The sequence below is a fragment of the Carex rostrata genome, chromosome 30 (assembly GCF_964058835.1).
Source record: "Carex rostrata chromosome 30, lpCarRost1.2, whole genome shotgun sequence".
Lineage (NCBI taxonomy): Eukaryota > Viridiplantae > Streptophyta > Magnoliopsida > Poales > Cyperaceae > Carex > Carex rostrata.
Genome location: NC_135947.1, coordinates 537431 through 547810, shown reverse-complemented (window position 1 = coordinate 547810; position 10380 = coordinate 537431). Strand labels below are relative to the sequence as shown.

At 34.8% G+C, this 10380-nt stretch overlaps 1 long non-coding RNA gene across 1 annotated transcript; it reads left to right on the top strand.

The window, feature by feature from the left end:
* Positions 1–6095: 6095 nt before the first annotated feature.
* On the top strand, positions 6096–7219 carry LOC144546847 (uncharacterized). Its single transcript, XR_013508889.1, has 3 exons — positions 6096–6440; positions 6589–6679; positions 7033–7219. It is a non-coding gene; the product is annotated as an uncharacterized LOC144546847 (long non-coding RNA).
* Positions 7220–10380: the final 3161 nt, after the last annotated feature.

Genomic DNA, 10380 nt, shown 5'->3' with positions numbered 1-10380 from the left:
TGATATTTTGATGTTTTTAATTGATGAGTTGGTAAAATGTTGATTGTCCGTCATGAAGCTGTTGCCTAGCAATGGGGTAAAGATTTTAACAGAGCAGTTTTGGCTTCATGCAGCGCACGAACCATATTCAGCGGTGTTTTGATTATATAGTCCGTGCGCTGCATGAAGTCAAAACTGCTCTGTTAAAATCTTTTCCCTAACAATGGCTTTCCATCTTTCAAAATTAGTTCTCTGAAATCAATTGCTGTTCTTTATTTTTTGTTTGTCGTTTTGTTAGGAGAGACCATATTGATAAAAATTGATGGTTATTAATATTTAATTTGAACTTGTTGTGCTTGTTTTGTACTTTATGTTACTTTTTTCTTTTGTTTTCCCTCTAAAATTTGGAATCTTGGAGGGATCATTTTCAGGTCCCTTTTTTTTTTTGTCCTGTTACTCGTATAAAATCTTTTGAGGGATCTGTATGAATTGAAGGGTCACTTTCAGGTGAGGATATTTGTTACTCTTCTAAATATCTTCTATATTTGATCTGTGTATAATAAGAACAAGTATTATAAATATAGATCCTCACTCATATCGAGTGAGGCTATGGTAATATGCGTATTACAGATCAACCCATGCTATGGATCTATATCTCTATTTTCAAAATTTAAATAGTCGATCTGAACCGTTAAACACGATCTCCATGTGAAAATGTACTTGTGGACCAAACTTTACATTTTTTATAATATTTTTACTATTTTTAGATAGGTAGAAAATCACACTGATTTTGAATGGTCCAAAATTTTCAAATCAAGTGATTTTCTACCTATCTAAAAAAGTAGTAAAAAAATTCTAAAAATGTCAAATTTGGTCTGCAAGTACATTTTAATATGAAGAGAATGTTGAATGGTTTAGATTGACTGTTTGGACTTTAAAAACGGAGATATGAGTCCATTGTGCAGATTGTTGTGTAATATGCATATTACCATAGCCTCACTCATATCAATTTGTGGTCTCAGAATGCTTCAAGGTCTTTATCCCTAGAAATATAGAAATAATAGTTAGTACCTTGCAGTGTTTTAAATAGCGCGCTATAGCGGCACTATAGCGTTTTCCGGCCAAAAAAGCTATGGCGCTATGCCCAAATAGCGCCGCTATAGCGCGCTATTCCGCGCTATAGCGCCGCTATTTGAGCATAGCGCGATTTTTTTAACCCGTACGCTATTTCGCGATAAACGCTATTTAAACCATTGGTACCTTGTGATACTCTGATAATAATTTTTGACGGTTGTAGGTGCCCTAGCATTCCAAAAAGCCCCATTTATCCTCTCTGCACAGTATGGTTCTTTCGTTTTTCATGATACTTATAATTTCTGTTAATTGTTTTGCAATTTATTACGCAATCGATCAATCAATGAAAGGAACTATCGGTTGCTTGTCATTCTAGATGGGGAAGGTGTTATATACACTTGTAAGATAGACAATTCAGAATAGAATGGTAATTCACCTAATCAAAATTAATGAAGAAAAGGAATGTACAATTAATTATTTGATTAGGTGAATTGTCATTCTATTCTGAGTTATTTTTCTTATTTCTATATATTCAGTGAGGTTTCAACTACTGTCCCTTTGACATCAAGAAAAACCAAATTAATGACTTCCTTTCTTTAGCTGATCAAATGTTATTTAAGAGAGTTGTGAATGTTTGTGTGCAACTCTTGTTTATCTTGTTGATGCTCTTGTTACTGATTTTCTCCAATTTCCATTTTTAATTTTCTTCACCATTTTCCCAGATCTTGCTACCCATTTTACTGAAACTTCACTGCTTATGACTTCGTTTATTTTCTACTTTACTGCTTATGCTTTGCTTCTGGATTGAAAAGCTAAAATACTCAATCTAAGCAAAGACCAAAAACAAATTATGATCCCAATTACATATCGTGGACACCAAACCAGCATAACAATTTTCATTATCCATCAAGGGAAAAGAAAGGCAGGCTAAATTGATAATTAATGGATGCCTTGATGAACAACTCAACCAAAAAAATTAATCCTAAAAGAGGGATCATATTTCAGTAAAAAATTAACAAAATGAAAAAAGTGCATTGCTTGTTACCAACGGAAGAAAGAAGCAATAATTTGCTGTACAGTGAAACAGCAATTCAGTATTTGTATTTAATGCCCAACCAAGCTAGCAGAATGCATAGTTTTTGGGTCCTTGAACCTCTGTAGATCCTGCAAAGAGCCATGATCTTTGCTCTGCCCCACATTGAACCTGAATACATATCCTCTGCATTAACTCAGAAATGAATCTTTTGAGTTAATGAATCTCAACCGTCTGATTTTAAACGGAGTCAATCCGGCTCTTGCTTATGATATATGGGTCCTTTAATATTAGTGTGGATTTAGTCTGCATGAATCTTAAAGCAGATCGGATAATCAATATTCATTAACTCAAAAGATTCTCTTTTGAGTTAATGCAGAGGATACGAATTTCATTGGACCTAGTTGTGTTGTATCTTGGAATCTCAAAGTACAATTGTTGCCTTTAGCAATTAGCAAGTGCATGTGTTCCAAACAATAGAAGGCAGAGGGGAGAAAGGGGATGACATGGAGGGTTACAAGGGAAAAAGTTTAAACTTATTACCTTAAATTTGGGAGGTAAAATAACTTCAAATCTATTGGTTTTGAAGCGGGGCGGATGTACTGTCAAATCAGGGGTGCTTAATATTTAAATTTTTTAAATTATGTATAATAAATTTAACTATTACTTTTATAAGTGTTTATATAATCATGTCTCCTCATAAAATGTTGAATGTGTGCTTGTAACTTAGTGGTTCGAATTTCACTTTGCGTTTGTTGAGAATTGAGTTTGAATTCCAACGGTCAAACGTTATACATTTTACGTTTTAGTTTTTTCAATCTAATTTTTCTAATTCTGTCTCTGTTTTTCTCCTCCAAAGTTTTGAGTTTGTGAATCACATGATGACAAACTGGAGCGAATTCAGATCCTCCCTGGTATTGTAACAGAGAATCTTTTACAATTACTTGATCTGGATTGTTCTGTGTAACTTGGCATGAATCTCAAAGCCCAACAATAATGGCCCCTGCGCTAGTCCGAATCCCAAAGCAAATGAACTGTAAAGTGAAGAGAATCTTTTACAATAATGGAGATGATACTTGTCCAACTGGAGCATAACCTTAGTTGTCTTTGGAGTTCATATCCGGACTGTTTGATCGGCATTGGCATAAATATTAAATGAACCCCATGCGTTGTGCCTCGAGCCTGATTGGTCCAACTTTTAATCGGACGGTCCGGATCTAAACTACAATATTCTGTTACCTTAGAGGATATGGACTGTTCAGTCTCCACTGACACTGAACCTCCCCTTTCCTACTATCTACACCAAACTCAAGCTCAGCCTTAGTTTTCAATTTGTCATCAGATGGCAACAGAGATACCAAAAGCTGGTTTGACAACCTACCAAATTGTTGCCAATTACCATTCCAAAACCAATAGATTAAACAAGGTTATTAGCATTTATTTGCAGATGATGAAGCGAGACATCGGTTTGTCAATTGTCACCCAACCCAGACATAGAAAGCCGGTATGTAGTTGTATACTTCGTCTAATGGACCTGCATGCTTGCCCAAACACAAAAATAGCGAAGAAGATTAGTCACATCGTGATCAATTTCATCATGACATATCACAGGTATGTCACGTCACGTTGCATATGTCGGTCACGTGACTCGTGCATCATGTGACATATTTGAAAAAAATAATATTAAATATGATCATTCGCGTGATATGGTTGTCCTCTACTATTTTAGATAAGTCAAGTTATATGAAAAACAAATTTAATCACGTACTATGATATGATATCATCAAGTCACATATTAGTCACATCATGTCACGTTGTAAAGAGTCTCACCAACTCGCTCATTTTGCATGTTAGCTACAGGGCGCAAGCATTTTTAAACAATTGCATTATGGTTATTACGGAGTGAAGAATTGATACGCTATCCAGCAAATTAGATAATAAAAATATCAGTACTTCTTGTTCTATATCATTCAATTCGTTTCAAATCATCACTATCTTATTCTCCCTAATGAATCAAACCCAGTCACAAAATTCTTTTTGTTTATTGGTTGTTAGAAAGTGAAAAACACTGATTGCTTGCTGTGGTAAGCTCTAATTGCTTATTGAGGTTTCTATGATCGTTTCTAATTCCAATCAAGCTGTGTAGTGAGCAATACATTCACTTTATTCTGACCAAATTAATCACTTGTAGAGCCTATTATCAACAATTCAATAAGTATCGTTTAATTATTTAGAATAAGACTAGTGTGCTATCTACAACATACTGACATACTATATTACTTCTTTAAAAAAATATTGAATATATTTCAACAGCAAATTCAAATCGCTGAAACCGATCTATTTTATTTGTGATGAATTTACATGCAACGATTATAATGTTTGGAATTTATTTGATATAATCAAGTGATAAAAAATAAAGAATTATAAGTTAATTTTAATACATTTATTTTTTTACCACTTGACTTTATACTAAATGAATACAAAACTTTATAAATTTTATATGTAAATACATCACTCGTAAAGTAATTGGTTTTAACAATTTGGATTCATTGTTTAAAGTCTCTTCAATATTTTTTTTTAGGGTGAGTTTGGATGAATCAAGGAATAGCTCGGAATAGCAGCTATTCCTAGATTCGGAAGAGACGCTAACTCAGCATTTCATAGGAATAGCGGAATAGCAGCTAACTCGAGCTATTCCTTTGTTGAGAATAGCTCGTCAGGAATAGCAGCTATTCCTGAGTTAGCACTATTCCTATGTCACCCAAACGTACTCCTAGAAAGTAGCATGATATGTCACTATGCTACAGTTAGCACGTCAGCTTTTCCGAATTATTTAATTGGATATGCAAACAGGTTTATATTAACACATGAAAAATATGTGGATACACTACCGTTGAATAAGTCATCAAACCCCTATAGATCAATAGATGGATTATAGCCTTAATACACTCCGTATCATCACTATCACACGCCATGACACCATCACCATGTGTTCATCACCATCAGAGAACATTTCAACAAGACAAATGTAAAAGTATTTGGTTTTCTTCTTCTTGAAATGCTTTCTTCACAATCACCATCACCTTTAAACTTCTAGCATTTTATACATGTAAAAAATGCTTAGTTTTCTTCTTCTTGAATGTTTTCTTCACAATCACCTTTAAACATTTAGCATACTTGAACTCAAGTCTCCATAACCATAAGGTGAAATTTTAATCACTAAACTACAATCAATTAAATTTTAATATATATAATTAAAAAAAAAATCATGAGAATGGCTAAACTCTCATGTAAATTTACCCCTCCCTTTGAATGCTTTCTTCCTAAAAGACTTAGCGTTGCCTCAAACTCTCACATATCTTTGCTTCCATGTCGCATGCACATTCAAGCCATTCAGAAAAGCTAAAATTGTGCTATTTTTTTCTCTTTCCTTCCCTTGTAATTTTCATTTTATCTATTTTCACAGTCTTGGATCTTCCTCCAAAGCAAATCTATCTCATCATCTCAAGCAAACAAATGGACCTTTTTGACTTCATTTGCTTATATTTCATGTACAAGTTATGTGACAAAAAAAAAAAAATATTTATTATATTTCACATATGTTTAATTAAAGTTTTCCTTCTTAACCACTGTTGAATTACTCCAGTAAAATTTAATAATTAAACAGATAACTTCTTCTCCAATTAGTATTTATTTTTTTTGGCAAATAATTTATCTTCAAAATCAAAAAGGAATTTCGTCAGAGACTCAGAGTTGAAAGCCAGACAACAGTCATCAGTGCATGGCGCATGTGAAAATTGTATCAGCAGATTCAGTTTTACTGGCTGGCGTGTCATCCCTGTTACCATTGAAAGCATTTGTTCCTGGACCATTGAAATATCAATTTTTAAACCGTTCAATCTAGATTTTAGATTCGTGCATATCAGATTGATCTGATCATAAAATTATCGCTGGAAATTGTAAATTTCGCTGTCAAGTAACTGGACCCGTCCAGTGATGTAAACCCCCCAAACCCCGACCCCCCCTCTCTAACGCGATCTCCCTTCTCTCAGACGCTCTCTCTCTAAACCTAAATCGCACCAGGCGATTTCTCCTCCGCTCCTCTCCTCTCTCGGCGCCAACTTCACCAGCGAAAACCTCTCTCTTGTCTCTAATTTACTTCAAGTTCATAGCAATTTTACAGCACCAGAAACGACTCTGATTCGCAAATCGGGTTCGAGGCTCTGTACCAAAAAATAAAGGCATTTTTTGCGAGTATTCAGTATAAGGAATTCACATTTCGGGATCTGCTGCGGCATGATCCCAAAAGCACATTGCAACATCTCAGTGCTGTTGTTAATTTCCTTTATTACAGGTGAAACGAGCTCCTGCTAAATTCTATGATTACATAGCAGTATATAGCAAAATGTACTGTATCACTACTCATGAACTGTGCTTTGATATTATTGTGTAATTGTGAAATTTTGGTTTGAATTCTATGCTTTGGTGATTCGGTCATTCAGAAATGAAAGGCTTCAGGAATTGAACTCCTTGCTGGATGAAATGCCTAGTTCTGAGGATAGAAAAATCGAGCTCAGTTCAAGGATATCTGAGGTACTGTTTTTACCTTTTTTTTTATAAGTTAGTTTAGTTGTTGAGACTATAGTTTTTTTTTTTTTTTCAATGTGGAACAAGCCACTGGATTCACGTTACAAGGTTCATTTTAACCCAATTGCACCTTCCTTCACTGTGACCTGTGCAAATTATTTGAATCACATTGACATTTATCAAATTTAGCTTTACTTGAAACTTTAACCTAATTGCTCAAATGGATTAAATTATTACAAAAGGCTTCTCTAAAATGTATCTAAAATTTGTAGTTTGAATTGTGTAAATTGATCTCTTAAAAGGAACAGGGATCTATTATATGAATAATTATTACAGATGGCTTCTCTAAAATTTTGTAGGAGTCTGCGTACATAGACAGGCTGTATCAATCATGTGGATTAAACATTTTTATAAATTTGATTCTGTTACTAAAGTGGGCTACTATTTTTACCAATTCCTATGTATTAATTTCAGGTTAGTTAATTCTAAGGTCTCAACAACTCACTTAATTCAGAACCAGTCCCTCTTCCTCAAATCATTAATGGACCTTAAGTAATTTTGCACAGTGTCCATAGGAATTCATGAGCAGACACTGCTGCCGTCTTGGAGATGGAGCACTTCAGGGATTTTCACAACTTCCTTGACGTACCGCATCTTGCATGATAGAGGGATCAAATATCCGGTGCAGAAGGTGATTCGGAAAATAAAAGCCCCGGGCAAGGTGAGGTTTTGTATCTGGATTCTATTACAAAACAGATTATTGACAAGGGAGAACCTAAACAGGAGAGGCTGCTCCCTTCCAATTGGATGTGTCATGTGTGGAGAAGAGGTGTTAAGAGTCAAGAGATCATCTTCTTTGCCAATGTGCTTATGCAAGAAGTGTCTGGCATGAGGTACACCTTCAACTTGATTCGGGTCTACATCTTACCAGTGACACATCTTTATCAGGATTATGGATTCGACAAGGAAGACACTAAATCAAGACCAAAAAGGAGTATGGGACTCTACATGGGCGGCCTGTGCTTGGGCGGTTTGATGAGATAGGAATACTAGGATATTCAGAGATGCAAACATGCCTCCTGACTTGGTAGCTTCTCAGACAGTGTTTGATATTCAACAATGGGTAAAATACTGTTAGGAAAATAGAGAAGCGGATGTGCTGGTTCCTTAGTTTTTATTGTTTTATTTCACTTTTTGCTGTATATAGTATATAAAGCTTAGGAACTTTGTAAAATGTTTTTTATCAATGGAAAACGTTAGATGGCTCCTTGCCACCTTACCTTAAAAAAAAAAAAAAATCACTCAACTAGAAAAGACACCAGTAATGCCTAAAATTGTTGATACCTTAGTTATTGTGTAGTGTGCTAACTAGCGAAATTTTCTGTAGTACAGATACGGGTTTTGTTCAAGGAGAAATCTAGACCTAGGGTTTTGAGCCCTCAATGTAAATACCACCTATATGTATTTAAACCCAGACCTAGGGTTCCTTGGTCTGAGCATCCTGCCAAATAAGAAGAAATATGACAAAATAGGAAAGACCTATAACACCAGAAGATGAAGAAATAGTATAATCATAATTATTCTTATAAGCAAGTAACTATCTTCTATTATCAACCTACCTTTTTTTGTAGCTCAATGGTATTCTCCTTCAAGCCCTCGATCAACTCATCCGGTACCCCATGGTTTACCAGCTACAGTTTAATTATCTAATTAGGATCTATCCTATATATATATATATAGAGAGAGAGAGAGAGAGAGATAGGTTAATAAACAATCGATTGTTTCTAGCCTCCCGTGCAACCAAGTCATTTTTTGATTTTTAAAGTCCAAACGATCGATCCAAACTGTTAGATGTGATCTCCATATTAAAATGTGCTAGGAGACCAAATTTTACATTTTTTTGGAACTTTTTTACTATTTATTAAGCCACTTTGAAAATCGCTAATCCAATGGTAGCTTCTGATTTTACTGTTTGGTTAAGCCACCGTTGGATCAGCGATTTTCAAAGTGGCTTAATAAATAGTAAAAAAATTCTAAAAAATGTAAAATTTGGTCTCCTAGCACATTTTAATATGAAGATCACATCTAATGGTTTGGATCGATCATTTGGACTTTAAAAATTGGAAAACGACTTGGTTGCATGGGAGGCTAGGAACAATTGATTATTTATTAGCCTATCTCTCTCTCTCTCTATATATATATAGTAAGGCTACGCTACTTCGTGAATTAATGGGGTTGTTTTAATTCGCGCTCATATCTCTAGTTTCGAAATCCAAATAGCCGATCCAAACCGTTAGATGTTTAATCTATATTAAAATGTGCTTGGAGACCAAATTTTACATTTTTTGGAATTTTTTTACTATTTATTAAGATGGTTTGAAAATTGTTATTTTTATTAAAATTTTGCACCATTAAAAAACATTGATTTTCAAACCATCTTAATAAATAGTAAAAAAATTCCAAAAAATGTAAAATTTGGTCTCCAAGCACATTTTAATATAGATTAAACATCTAATAGTTTGAATCGGCTATTTTGAACTTTGAAACTAGAGATATGAACACGAATTAAAACAACCTCATTAATTCACGAAGTAGCGTAGCCTTACTCTCTCTCTCTATATATATAGCGAGAGAGAGACAGAGTTGGGCTATGGTGCATTGCAATGTATAAGCATTCTTGTGTATTGAACTCTAAACCGTTGGATTCGAAGTCAAAACAGTTGATGCAAACCGTTCAGCTTGATCTCTATATTAAAATGTGCTTGGAGACCAAATTTTACATTTTTTAGAAATTGTTTGCTATTTTTTTTAGATTTTTGAAAACCACTGTTTTTGAATGGTTCAGAAAATCCTGAAATTGAAATCTGACCTGGAAAAAGGTCCACTGGTGGCAGGCTGAGTGGAGCTTTGCGGCTTCTTCGTTGGAGAAGGCTGGATCAATCAATTTTGCTAAATCTATGACAGGTAACTCAATCTGGTTTGTCATAGCGATTGAATCGAGCTTTGTTTCAGGTCTGACATACCTTTCAGGGATTGGAGTTGATGCAGCAAGAGCTTGCACATTTGGACCTGCACACTGAGCGTGCACTTCCCCTTTTGCCATCTGATACTCGCTCCTCACAAACTGTTTTACTGTATATATATTCCTAGTATAAGAGAGACGTTTTCTTTGTTGCAGGGCACCAGGGGTAATATTGGAGAATAAACCAAGGGATCAATTTATACATCAACCGGTCACTGTTAGAGATATCAGATAAGGGACTATCTATAGTGTTTTTTTTTTCACATATCTCTCCTCCTTATTAAGGAGCTTAATGTCTAGATTCTGTAAAGGTTGTGATTAAAAGTAGAATTTTCGGATTGAATATCAGCCCTTCAATCACATAACTTATCTTTTTTTTTATTAAATTTTTTTTCTTATGTGTAGAAGTTTATATTTAGTTAAATATTTACCCGCTACACGTAATGCCATACTTACTGCACACCATTTCGATTCTAAGATCTGTAAAAAAATTTCGCTGGGCGCGCCTCCCTCGAATCCGTATCCTCTGAGATATCTCATATTTTGCGAGACTTAAATCTCAATCATTCATTGTATCCAACGGATCAGAATCACAATCCAATTTACTAACGCTGCCCACAAACCTCTAACCCGACCGATTCTCCCTCATCCCTCCCCTGCGTCTCCCTCTCTTTCCTTTCCTCCA